The sequence below is a fragment of the Lontra canadensis genome, unplaced genomic scaffold (assembly GCF_010015895.1).
Source record: "Lontra canadensis isolate GAN:19392208 unplaced genomic scaffold, GSC_riverotter_1.0 scaffold1230, whole genome shotgun sequence".
In the NCBI taxonomy this organism is placed as follows: Eukaryota; Metazoa; Chordata; class Mammalia; order Carnivora; family Mustelidae; genus Lontra; species Lontra canadensis.
Window position 1 is genome coordinate 882 of NW_022632214.1, and position 13,692 is coordinate 14,573.

General features: G+C 39.9%; 1 pseudogene; it reads right to left on the bottom strand.

Annotated features, from left to right (window-relative positions):
• Window positions 1-10,634: 10,634 nt before the first annotated feature.
• Window positions 10,635-11,552, bottom strand: LOC116863451 (annotated as a pseudogene).
• Between the last annotated feature and the right edge of the window lie 2,140 nt (window positions 11,553-13,692).

Below are 13,692 nucleotides of genomic sequence, written 5' to 3' on the forward strand. Positions count from 1 at the left end.
TGATCTCTCTCTGTCAAATAAATAAATGAAATCTTTAAAAAAAAAAATTAAAAAAAAAAAATCCCACAACAAAATTTGGGAAATATAACTAAAGCAGTGTTTAGAGAAAAACTTGTATCTATAAACACCTGTACTAAAAACACCCCCCAAAAAAAACAGAAAAAACAAAAAAAAAAAACTCTAAACAATAACCTAACTTTGCACCATAAGAAACTAAAAAAAGAAGAGCAAACTAACCTTAAAACAAACATAAGGAGGGAAAACAAGCATAAGGAAGGAAATAATAGGGTAGACATAAATGAAAAGAGATAAAGACATAAGACATAAGAGAAAAGACATGAAACAAAAGAGATTAACAAACGAAACCAAAGTTGGTTCTTTGTCAAAATCAACAAAAGTGACAAACTTTTAGCTAGTTTCATCAAGAAGAAAGTGAGAGAACATTAAAATGATGAAATCTTGGAATGGACCATTATTGCCAACCTTAGAAGAATAAAAAGGATTATAAGGGAATGCTATGGGCAATTATATGCCAGCAAAATAGGTAACCTGTGTGAAATAGACAAATTTCCAGGAAGATACAAACTACCAAAACCAGCTCAAGTAGAATTAGAAAATCTGGGTAGACCCATAATAAGTGAAAAGATCAAGTTAACAATTAAAAAAAAAAAAAAAAGCATACACCAAAAAGAAAAACCCAGACCCAGTTGTCTTCATGGAAAATTATACTAAATACTTAAATAACTAATTCCAGATAACAGAAGGGAATGCTTTCCATCCTTTGATTATGAAGGAACAATGCTGAGAACTCTCATGATACTGCCCAAAACTAATTCTCCTAAAACCTCACAGGCTATTCCTTTTTATTCTCCTTCCCCAACTTTCTCTCTTTGCATGGCCATCTCGTAAGTTCCCATTTCCAGACCTTTCCCTCCTGCCTTTATCTCTTAGCAGTATCTTTATCTCTGGTAGTCACTTCAAGGATAAAATTTTGGGGAAGTAGGTAAACCATTTCTTTTTAAATAACTAACCTGACAGGGCTCTATACATGATCATGCAAGTGTGCACTGCCCAACCCCAGAAGAACTAGTCACATCACACACATATAGATGTGGATCTCCATTCCAATTTTTCACTTAAAGGTAGTTAAGCAACTTTATTTCCCAAAAATCAGTAATCGTAACCACATTATAACTAATTATAATTCACATAAAAGTGTCACAATGACCCTGATTTTTATATTCCTGGTGAGTTAGGACCAAAAGGAAACTGATGATCACTTAACAGGAAAATCTGATGCTCTATATTCAAGACACATGATTATTAAACAAGCCAAACTCTAACTTATCCTTTTCACACAAAATCTAATTCTCTTTCTGACTTTCCATTTCTGTAATTATTTCTAACATTCACATAGATTTGAAATCTCAGGCTAGCTCACTCACCCCTCCAATCTAGTATTCTACATAGCAGAGTAAAATTAATCTGTCCCTGAGACAAAGCAAGTGGCACAAGAAAGGGGGTTGGTGACATTTGCTGACTGCAAATAAGATGGGTACCAGGTACACGGTGGTAGCTTGAGGACAGACTCTTGACCTCACCAGCCTCCCCTAACCCCCAGGATTTTTACTTTGCTCAAGTAATCTAAGCCAAAGCAACATGTAAAAACTCTAGAACCATCTTTTAATTGTCTGTCATTTCATGTTGAGTGTTTTTGTATTAAAGACATCATTCTCAGGGTTCTTTTTTCATTTTTCTTCTGTAATTCACCTTTAAATACTACACAGTGTTCTCCTCAGTGTGACTAGGCTTTGGGATTCTCTCCCTCCTGGATATGTTCTGTGTGCATAGCTTGGTTCATTGGCCACATTGATTCATTTACGTAAGTTAATCACCTCATAACCACAACAGTTTTAATAAGGTCCGCTGGGAAATCCAATATACCTTTGTTAACTGCTTATTCTTACCACAGAGAAACATTTAGAAACAGAGTAATCAGTGAGACAAGAGTTATAATGAATCACTAGAGGCATCCTCTGGACTTATCTGTGATATTAGCAAGGGCCAGAGACCACAGGAGATTAATTAAAAAGTTGAATTTCCCTCTGGGTCATCTTAAGAAGTGGTCCCTATTGACCTATAATTTGTCAAAAGTAACCCAACTCTAGGCTTCTTCTTTCCTGAACTTTGTGCATGTTTGGATTACAAACACCTAACCTCTTGAGTGCCATTTGACCCAGCAGAGCAGAAGCAAATTAGTACCCTACAACCCTATTCTTTTGTGCACAGCTCCTTCATTATGAAAACACAGTGTGCACAGAGAATTTTTTATCTAGATTATAGTTAAATACATCACCAGGACCCTTACTCTTTTCATTTCCAGCTGAAATGGTCTGTCAACTTACGTCTAATTAGGGAGGAATTCAAGATAATAAATTCCTATCACATAAGAAATTTGGAGCTGGAAGAAGCCATAGTACCCGCTTTGTCCATTCATTTTACAGGAGAGAAAGCCGTTGCAACAGAAGGCTATACAACTTGCTTATGGTCACACAGAAAGTGTGTACTTGAACCAGGTCTAGAACTCTGGTCTCCCAGAACAGTGGTCTTCCAACAAAAAATTGGAAGAGCGTCTGCTACCTGAAGACAAGTTTGGAAAAGATTTAAGAGATGGCTTTCATTAAGCTGTGGTTAGAAAAATAAGATGCCATATTATTTCTTCCTTGGAAATTCTGAAATCTATTTCATAGTTTCCCCTTCTTCTCCACTCTCATTGCCATTGTTCTTATTAACTCATGTTCCTAAATGCTGCTACAGCCCCCTTGCTTTGGCTTCTATATGCCAATCATTTCCATTTCTAATCTATCCTGCATACCACTGCCAAATAATCTTCCTAAAAGAAGATCGTGTACCAATTTATTTAAGAAAATAAACTGTATAATCTTAAAGTCATTGCTCTGCTTCATTACTATGCTATATCAAGTGACGGGAGAATCTAATTTTTTGGTCCAAATTTCTTTCTTTTTTTAATTTCAATGATCCAAATTTCTGATCAATGACTCCAAAATAATGTGTTTAAATTCATCTAATCAGGGGTGTCTGGGTGGCTTAGTCGGTTAAGTGTCTGCCTTTGGCTCAGGTCATGATCCTAGGGTCCCAGGTTTGAGCCCCACATCCAGCTCCCTACTCAGTGGGGAGCCTGCTTCTCCCTCACCCAATCCCGTGTGTACTCTCTTTCTCTGTCAAATAAATAAATAAAATATTTTTAAAATTTAAAAAAAATAAATTCAGCTAATTCACTGACTTATGCTTTCCATTTTAATTACATGTGAAAATCTTAGGTGTGGCATCATCTACTACAACTCTTTGCAGCTGATGTTCCATGCATCTTTCAGTTAGTTGTTCTGTTACACTTGTTCTGACAATAACATCTCTATAAACTGGAAGACAAACTGTGGTATATCCACAAAACTGAATACTACTCAGTAATAAAAAGGAGTGAACCACTGATACAAGAAATGACATCAATGCATCTCAAAATAATTAGTCTGAGTGAGAGAAGCCAGACAAAAAGACCATACATACTGTCCATCTCTATAAAATTACAGCATCTGGAAAGGACAAAAATCAAGAGTGACAGAAAGTACATCAGCGGTTGCCTAGGAAAGGGAGGTAAGAGGCAGGAAGGGGCAGAAAGGGATTACCAAGGGGCACAAGAAAATTTTGGCCAGTGATGGTTATGATCATTAATTTAATTGTGTTGATAGTTTCAGGGGTGTATCTACATACACATACACACAAAACGTGTTCAGCTTCTTATATGGCAGTTATTCAGTAAGGCTATTATGAAAAAGAGAAAAAGCATTCTGAAATAACCATTATGAGGTCACTGATGACCTTTGAAAGAATAGGATCCACATATAGTAGGTGTTATGGACTGAATATGTCCCCTTCAAAATGCATATGATGAAATCTTAAACCCAAATTTGATGGCATTTAGATGTGGGGCCTTAGAAGGTAATTAGAGTTGTATTAGGGTCATGAAAGTGGGCGCCTCATGATGAGATTAATGCCCTTCCTTATAAAACGTTGAGGAGACACAGGATCTCCCTATCTCCTCTCCACCATGTGCCATCTGCAAACCAGAAATCATGCTCTCACCAGACCCCAAATCTGCCAGTGCTTTGGTCTTGGACTTCTCAGCTTTTAGAACTGTGAAAAATAAATGCTTCTTGTTTAAGTCACCTGTCTATAGAATGTTTGTTATGTCAGCCCAAACAAGGCTAAAACAGATACAGAAACCCAAATGCAAGAAGAGAAGTATGAGTGGATGTTCAGGTATTGGAAGCACCTAATTTGTCAATAAAATAAAGAAATGAGATAGTAGCCCAATCAGGCAACAGGACCAACATTAGAAATTTTTTATAGGGAAGTTCTAAGCATGTTTACAGGCTTAGGAGAGGGATTCAGTGGGAATAAAATAAAAGATGTCAATGAGTGAGTCAGTAATTGATGGAGTTTCATCCCAAAGGAGAATGGAAGATACTGACCACAAAAATTCAGACCTCCTTCAAACAAAGAATATCGGAGATGACCCCAGATATACAAGATAGAGATAGATATACCTCTGAAAATCTCCTTACCAACATCAAAATCTACATGCATTTACCCAGTTGTTTTTAACACCAATTCTACCCCTGGGATGTTTTCCAAAAGCATCTCCACTCACTTCTCACAAAGTTCACTTTAAACCACCATCTTACTACAGTCTTTGAACACAGACTGCTTATGGATCACAAAATCATTTAAAAACTTGTCAAATTTCTCTCAGCTCTAAGTCCTGCTTTGCTAACCTCACCTTGCTGTTACTCTGAAGCAAAAGGTTTTGGTCTCTGAGCTCTTCTCATAGTATTTGTGACAGCACAGAAAACTGTGCCACTCTGACTCTATCCTACCCCCTTCCAAGGAGAGATTAGAAGACGCAGGTGACGTTCTCATTTTGAAAAGAAAAATTCCCATTACTACATGTCCATAAGTAGAAGCCCCAAGAAAATGGATTCCTGTCCTCCAACATCCCTTGGATTTCTGGTATCAAGACATGGTATCAGAGATGATGGAACCATGGCTACAGGAGATTTAGATTTTTCCCTTCTCCTGAAGGATCATCAGGAGGACTATAGAACTTGAAAGATAGCAGGTCTGCATTCCACTGAAGAAAGACAAGAGTAAAATTGTATGGAATAATGGGAAGATAGGCACATGAATTTCGTGCAAAAGAATGCTCATGAGTTCAAAGAGAGCCAAACTGAATGTGAAAACTTTAGGGCATTTAATTCTGCACTTAGCATCTCACCCTCATAAAAACATAATAGAGCTGGCAGTTACCATAGTGGACTCTAACATAACTCCCTGGTTTTATAAATGAAGGAACTGAGAGCAAAAAAGGTAAGGGCAACTGTTCAAAATCACACAGTTATAGGCTAGAACTCAGATCCCCCAACCATAACCAGACTCCACAGCCCAGCCACAGTAAGGAGACTTGTTCACACCACAACCTTCTTTGTTATTGCTAGACTAATTTCCAAGAGTCTTGGCTAAATCCAGAAGCTACTGAGGTGAAGACATTAGTAGAACTTCCTCACTATAATTTTCCATGTTTTCATCAATATTTCACACAGTAAACTCTTCTAAACATGGTCTTTTGAATATCTACTCATTAAAGAGGAAGATTCATATTTAACTATATTGATTTAATTATTTAAGTAACTAAATTATTTCCATTTTAATACATCCATTTAAATTATATACACAACTTACACATAGGGTTTCATTAATGTATTTATTTTATATCAATCCTATAAAAGCAAAATATTATCATTTTCAATTTTCATTAAGAAAAATAAAGTTTGGAAGAGTGAAGCAAATTTTCCAATATCACTCAGTAAGTGGCAGAGTCAGGATTTGAAGCTAGATCTTTGTGACATCAATTTCTAGATTCTTCCCTCTTCTACACTGCCATTCTCTCCCATGGAAGCATCATTATAATTTTTGCCTGTAAACATATTATTTATATTGGAATGACTATTTGTGTCCACAATTCTGTATAGGATGGTCAGAATCCAGGTGGTGAAGCCAATGAAAGCAATTTTTAAAAAAAAAATTGCTAATGATTTTGTTTTCAAATCAGTTGGACAACCTATCTTGGGATGGGAGTGGGGGTAGACTGGAATAATATCTTAATTTGCTTTTGTTTCCATGGTTGCCACAAGTAAGCCCATCACAGATATTTTCAAGAATGTAGATGTTGATAAAAAATATATGATATAGGGGCACCTGGGTGGCACAGTTGGCTAAGTGTGCGACTCTTGGTTTTGGCTCAGGTCGTGAACTCAGGGTCACGAGATTGAGCCCCATGTCAAGTTCCACACAAAGCATGGAGTCTGCTTGGGACTATCCTACTCCCTGCCCCACTGTCTCTCTCTCTCTCTCAAATAAATAAATAAATCTTTAATATATATATAGCATATATTATGTGTATATATTCAGTAATGGATATAATTTTCAGAATAATGTCTCCTCTGGATGCATCTGTTGTCTCTAATAAGGGGATATTAGCCAGCTTAGCTACCTCCTGAACTAGGATCAAAAACATTGAGCACATCGGTCATTGCTTATCTGTTACCACTCCCCACTTTATTTGCATTTTGGGTGCAATTATATCTTTCTCAATAGAGTAACTGCCACATTGACAAGAAAGAGAACATCTAACAAGCAACTCTTTTGCCACCAGCCCCCTCCGCCCTCCAGAGAAAGCCATATCACACTGTCTTCTCCCAAATCTGGCTCTCATATATCTCATTCTGGAGTGAGGCAGCCTCTTTCATCACGGGAAACCAACTATAGTGATTCCACAGAGACACAAGCCTTTTTTATTTATGCTACAAAAGGAGATAAAATTGTCTCTCCCCCATGGCTCACCAGTTCATGCTATCCATCAGTGGGTGAGCAAAATTCCAAATGGACCAGTTCCTTCGGAGCTAGGACAAACATGTCTCTAAGTAGTAAGTCTGTAGTTTTGAAATTAGTGCTGATTTTGTATTATAGAGGCTATTCTCACTGCTATGAAAGGAAAAGGGAGAAAACAGAGATAGATTTAAGCAAGTCTGCATTGTTAGTGAGTCCATTTTTTTTTTTTTAAAGATTTTATTTATTTGACAGAGAGAGAGAAATCGCAAGTAGGCAGAGAGGCAGGCAGAGAGAGAGAGGGGAGGAAGCAGGCTCCCTGCGGAGCAGAGAGCCCGATGTGGGGCTTGATCCCAGGACCCTGGGATCATGACCTGAGTAGAAGGCAGAGGCTTTAACCCACTGAGCCACCCAGGTGCCCCGTGAGTCCATTTTTTTTAAAGCAGATCAGAATGCAATCTCTAAAACGAAATCAAATTAAAATCATAGGATATTGCTAAAAGTTGAAAAACTCTAATCCATTCCTCTTTTTTTTTTTTTTCTCTTTAGAGAGAGAGAGAGGAGAGAATGAGCACGGGAGAGGGGGCTGCATAGGAAGAGGGAGAGAGAGAATCTTGGGCAGGCTCAACACCCAGTACAGAGCCAGAGGCAAGGCTCAATCTCATAACCCTGAGATCATGACTTGGGCCAAAATCCAGAGTCGGACACTTAAGTGACTGAGCCACCTAATCCATTCCTTTTTCTTCCTCATGTTACTCCTGCAAAAGCAAGATTTAATCTGGTGGATTTTTATAGTAATATTGGCTGTGTGGTGTGCCATGGAATAGGGTGTGCATGTAAAAAAGAGAAAGAGAATAAAGGAAAGGAAGCTATCAAAACTACACTTATGAATAGGAGGTATAGTCTATGCATAATTACCCTGAAACTTGTGAAGCCTCTAAAGAATACATTCTCATTTCTATCACAACGAATGAGATGAATGATTTGACCTTTGAACTATAGATAAGGCAATAACATTCTATGTCCCATAAAATAATGTGAAGTTCTCCTTTTTCAAAACATCTGACATTGTTTTTATCTTGTCATTGTTCTACAAAATGTCAAGCAAATTCCAATTACATATTAAGCTTTCAATAATAAAATTCATTAAGATTTGACCATGTGTGAACTAAATCAGGAAAAAAGTAATATAAAAATATAACTTCTTGGGCGCCTGGGTGGCTCAGTGGGTTGGGCCTCTGCCTTCGGCTCAGGTCGTGATCCCAGGGTCCTGGGATCGAGCCCCGTGTCCGGCTCTCTGCTCAGCAGGGAGCCTGCTTCCCCGCCCCCCTGCCTGCCTCTCTGCCTACTTGTGATCTCTGTCTGTCAAATAAATAAAATCTTTAAATGTATGTATATATATAACTTCTTGCATTGTCCATATTATACCATTAAGGATCAAGTTTTTAAAATCAGCTTCAGTGAGGATGTGATGGCTGGAGCTCTAGCAGGCATTCTGGGCAACATGGGCAAGGTCCACAGCCTATAAAGGGAGAACCAGAGACCTAGAAGTTGTTTGGGTAGGTCCCTGACTTCATAATCATCATACCATTCCTGGAATGTCTACCCCCTAGACTTATTTCAGATGGGAAAAATATATCTCATTTTTAAATCAAATCCCCATTATGCAGGCCTTCATTTGTTAATGTGTTGTCTAAGATTTCTGATTTTCTGCTTTTTAAAAATTACCTGTCCATTTAACACCAACTTCACCTACAAGCAAGAAGGAAAGATGAAGTGAAAATCCATAGTTAATAAATCAAGGTAATCTTCATGTGGTTCAAACTCCAAAAGGATAAAAGGATATAGATTCTCCCTTCTACCCTTGTGTCCCAGACAACGAATTTCCACCCTTCATATCAGTACATAAAGGTCTGAAATAGGTGCTCTGATCATCATTCCCAGAGAGTGTTTGGAGTAGGGGGAGTGGACGTCCCCAATAAGCAATGTTCAGGACACTGACTGGGTGTCCTACCATTCAGCTCAATTCTGACACTATGTACCAGAAGAGTTTAGTCCTACTAGATTGCCTCCCCCACCCCACACCACGTCAGACACCAACCACAGGTGATCTCATCTCCTGTGCTTCTGACCAAAAACTACAGATTGGGGGTTCCAAAAGACCCCTTCCTTGGACTCATATGCCACCTAAATATTTTTTTAAAGATTTTATTTATTTATTTGACACAGAGAGAGAGAGGGAGAGGGAAAGAGAGAAACAGCAAGAGAGGGAACACAAGCAGGGGGAGTGGGAGAGGAAGAAGCAGGCTTCCTGCTGAGCAGAGAGCCCAATGCAAGGCTAGATCTCAGGACCCCAGGATCAAGACCTAAGCTGAAGGCAGCCACTTAACAACTGAGCCACCCAGGCGCCCCTCAGATGCCACTTACAAGTCCAGGTTCTTACCTATACTTCTGGCTTAACTGGCTATAAGTCAGACGTTCCCAAACATCCTCCTTCCTTGAGTAAGATTAATTTGCTACAGTGACTCACAGAATCCACAAAACATTTTACTTACTAGATCCTTGGTTTATTAAAGGAAGATATAACTCAGGAACAGCCAAACGGAAGAAATGCTCATGGAAAAGTATGTGGGAAGGGGCGCAGAGCTTCCATGCCCTCTTGTAGGCACACCACTCTCACCACATCTCCACGTGTTCACCAGCCAAAAAGCTCTCTAAAGCCCCAGACTTTGGAATTTTTATGAAGGCTTCATTCCAGTCACAACTGATCATATCATTGACCACTGGCAGTTGATTCAACCTCCAGCCCCTGCTTCTCTCTTTCCTGGAGGTCAGGAAAGTGGGACTAAAAGTCCAATCTCTCTCTCTCTTTTTTTTTTTAATAGAAAACCTAGATCTCTTTGTTAAGCTGTTACAAAGACAAAACAGTTATCATTGAAGTACTTTGAGGACTTCAGCTCAATTTTACTTGTTGTTATGGAAACTGGCCAAAGAGGTTAGAAATTAGAGGATATAACCTAAGAGGTTTGAACAAAACAGACTGGTGACACATGGTGAAAGGAGTAAGAGCTAGTCAGAAGCATCTGTGTTAGTGGTATTTCATGTGGCTAGGATGTTTCCCAAGAGGCTCCCTAAAGATGCCTGAATGGATTCATCTTGATTCTAAATTAATAAAAAGACCCTTATTACCTCTGTGAAGAAGCAGCAGAGGCCAGGATTTCCCTGAGATCTCTTTGTTTTCTTCTTATGGGGTCAAGGGTTCTTTAGGCTCTAAAAGGGTATAACTTAGATTCAGCCTCCCTCCCTCCCATCCAGTCTACCTAGGCCTTCAAGTGCCTGCACATTCTCAGCATGTAGGCATGCCAGATTAGAGAAGATGCATAGAATGAAGGTGGGAACGAAAGGCCTACTCAGAGGGGACCCATACACAGAAAGTGTTAGGGTAGATGATAAACTACAAATACCCTCTTGGTTAAATTAATTCACCTTTGTTATTAATAAAGGTCATAGTTTCTATTGCTGGTGACAACTTTTTATCTCAGTATATTCTGTCTGGTTCAGGTAAATTTTGGAGAAGGAAAAAAATTTTCATCAACACCCACTCCACAGTAGAAGAGACACCAAATTCTTTCCTAGTTATGAGCAGAATCCGACAGCAGCATAAATCATTCTCAGTGATCACCATCTGCATCCTCAAACTGCCCAGCAACTGTTGGTGTGGTGTCTGCCTCCATCCCATCTTCATAATCTCTTACTGAATCTTCTGTCCAGACTCCAGCCATGTTATATTGGCTGCGCACAGACTGAGAAAGCATTTCTTCTAACCTCTCCAACGTGGCTTGGTCTTCTGCTGTTGAATGGGATGGACAATCCTTCTTCAAAGGTATAAAATGTAGGGATGTCTCCCTGCTCCTGTGCATGAGCTCCCACAACATATTCTTCTCCAAGGTAATCATCTGAATCTTTGTCCCCAGGATCAGGATGCAAAGGCTGGCATTCACACATTTCAGGGAACATTGCCTCCAAATCTGATTTATCATTAGGCACAAATCTAAATTCAGCAATAGATTTAATATCATCGTCTTTTTTTTTTTTTAAGATTTTATTTATTTGACAGAGAGATCACAAGTAGGCAGAGAGTCAGGCAGAGAGAAAGGAGGAAGCAGACTCCCTGCGGAGCAGAAAGCCTGATGTGGGGCTCGATCCCAGGACTTTGGGATCATGACCTGAGCAGAAGGCAGAGGCTTTAACCCACTGAGCCACCCAGGCGCCCCCATCATTGTCTTCTTCAGCAACAGATTCTTTGGATTCTTCTCCAAATTTGGCATTCACCATCACATACAAACACTCTCGGGGATAGGTATTTAGGTCCCTGGACAGCACATGCAAGCCAATGGTGGGGTATTCTAGTGAGAATACCAATCCAGAGCCATCTAACCAGGACAGGTGCCTCTCAGCAATGTAAAGGGTTCCTGTGCTGAGGCCCTTGCCTTTCAGCACAGCATATGTCTCTGGCTGCGGCTGCTGACCCCCTCAACCTACCCAGGTGGCTACAAACTTTGGAGGAAACTTGTTGCAGCAGGGAGCATGGAGGCACAGGCAGGGCAGTTCCAACCCCTCTTCTCAAGGGGTTGGCTGCCCTGGCAACCAGCCTACAACAACCTCCAGGGGTGGGGTGGGGTGGGGTCTAAAATTTGTCTCATTAGCATAACAAAAGTCACACACACACACACAGGTCACCACTCAAAACTTCAGAAATTCCAATAAACTCCAAACACTCTATGCCAAAAATGAGAATGAAAACCAATATATATTTTTATTATAAATCACATTATCATAGGTCTTCATTTTTATGGCTATAGTGTATTCTTTTGTATGGGTGTTCACTAATTTTTTTAATCTGTCTTACTGAGGGATATTTAGGTTATTGCCAATTCTTTGCCACCACAAAAATTCCACAATAAATGACCTTGTACTTTTTAAATGTGTGCATGTAGCTAAAGAATAAATTCTTAGAAATAGGGAAGCTGGTTCAAAGGATATAGACATTTGTACTTCTCATAGATATTGTGAAACTGCCTTTCAAAGGCAATAGAAAAATTTATATTTTCACCAGTACCTGAGAGGCATGCCTGTATTTTTTACATTCTTGAAAGTATTTTTTTTAAGATTTTATTTTTTTATTTGACAGAGAGGGATCACAAGTAGACAGAGAGGCAGGCAGAGAGAGAGAGAGAGAGAGAAGCAGGCTCCCTGCTGAGCAGAGAGCCCAATGCAGGACTCGATCCCAGGACCCTGAGATCATGACCCGAGTAGAAGGCAGCAGCCCAACCCACTGAGCCACCCAGGAGCCCCTCATTCTCGAAAGTATTAACCAATATTTAGATCTTTAGAAATCTGACAGGTGAGGGGCACTGGTTGGCTTGGTCAGTGGAGCGTGTACCTCTTGAACTTAGGGCTGTGAGTTCTAGCTCCATGTTGGGTGAAGAGATTACTTAAATACATAAATTGGACCTCTCTAGCAGCATGAACCCTGACAACAAGTATCCATCCTTTCTACTACTCCTTGCCTGCAGTCACTGCTTACCTTACTAAATACCACAAGTCCTCATCTACTGTGTCCATTATAGAAACGCAGAAGTGGGGTGCCTGGGTGACTCAGTGAGTTAAAGCCTCTGCCTTTAGCTCAGGTCATGGTCTCAGGGTCCTGGAATGGAGCCCCACATTGGGCTCTCTGCTCAGCAGGGAGCCTCCTTCCTCCCTCTCCCTCTGCCTGCCTCTCTGCCTACCTGTGATCTCTCACTGACAAATAAAATCTTAAAAGAAAAAAAAAAGAAATGCAGAAGGGATTGATGTCAAACATTCTGGTTAAAACTCCTAACTTTTTTGAACTTTAAGATATTTTCCCTATTCTAATCTTCTCACATCTCTTATTCTCTAGAATTTGTCAAAAATTAAAAAAAAAAAAAATCAGTGTCTCCTCAGCCTCCAGCAGCACGATCACCTAGCTCAGAAAGCTACAAGGAAGTTGACCCACCACCAGCCAGGCCAGCAGCCAAGCAAACTCGATGCCAGATCCTATCCTGAGTGATCACGAGCAAGCACCACACTTCCAAAGGCGCTCAGCTCAGCATTTTCTATGTTTTGTGGGAAATGGTTTCTCATAATCACTACTTACAAATCCTTGCCTTTAAAACAAAGAATGAAAAAATAAAATAAAGAATGAGTGTAAAGCTGGGCATTTTAGGCCTTCTAGATCTGGCTGCAAACACCCACCCACCAGCATTTCTTTATCCTCTCTCCCCTCCTACCAATGGCTACAGAGATGCATGACCTCCTGGGGAGGGAGAAGGCCCATGGTGGAGGAACTGTGGGGTCCTGAATGACCACGGAGAGGAGTTCAACCTCCCAACAGCCACTCAGCACTATCCTTTGGGGAGATCCATGATGATATGCTACTAAAATTACGGGAGCAATTTGGTAATTCAACATAATGTAACACAGCTGCCAAATGCTGAAATCACTGAGTTAACTTAAATAGTTATCACTCAGTACATTTCAAACTCCAAAGAGGTGCCCTGCTGGCTTAGTCAGTAGGGCATGTGGCTGCTCATGTCAGGGTCTGAATTTGAGTCCCACAATAGGCATGGACTTTACTTAAAAAACCAAAGTATTTACAAATGATCAAAGTCAGTTAGGCTCTAACAGCTGAGCTGATCAGTGGTGGGA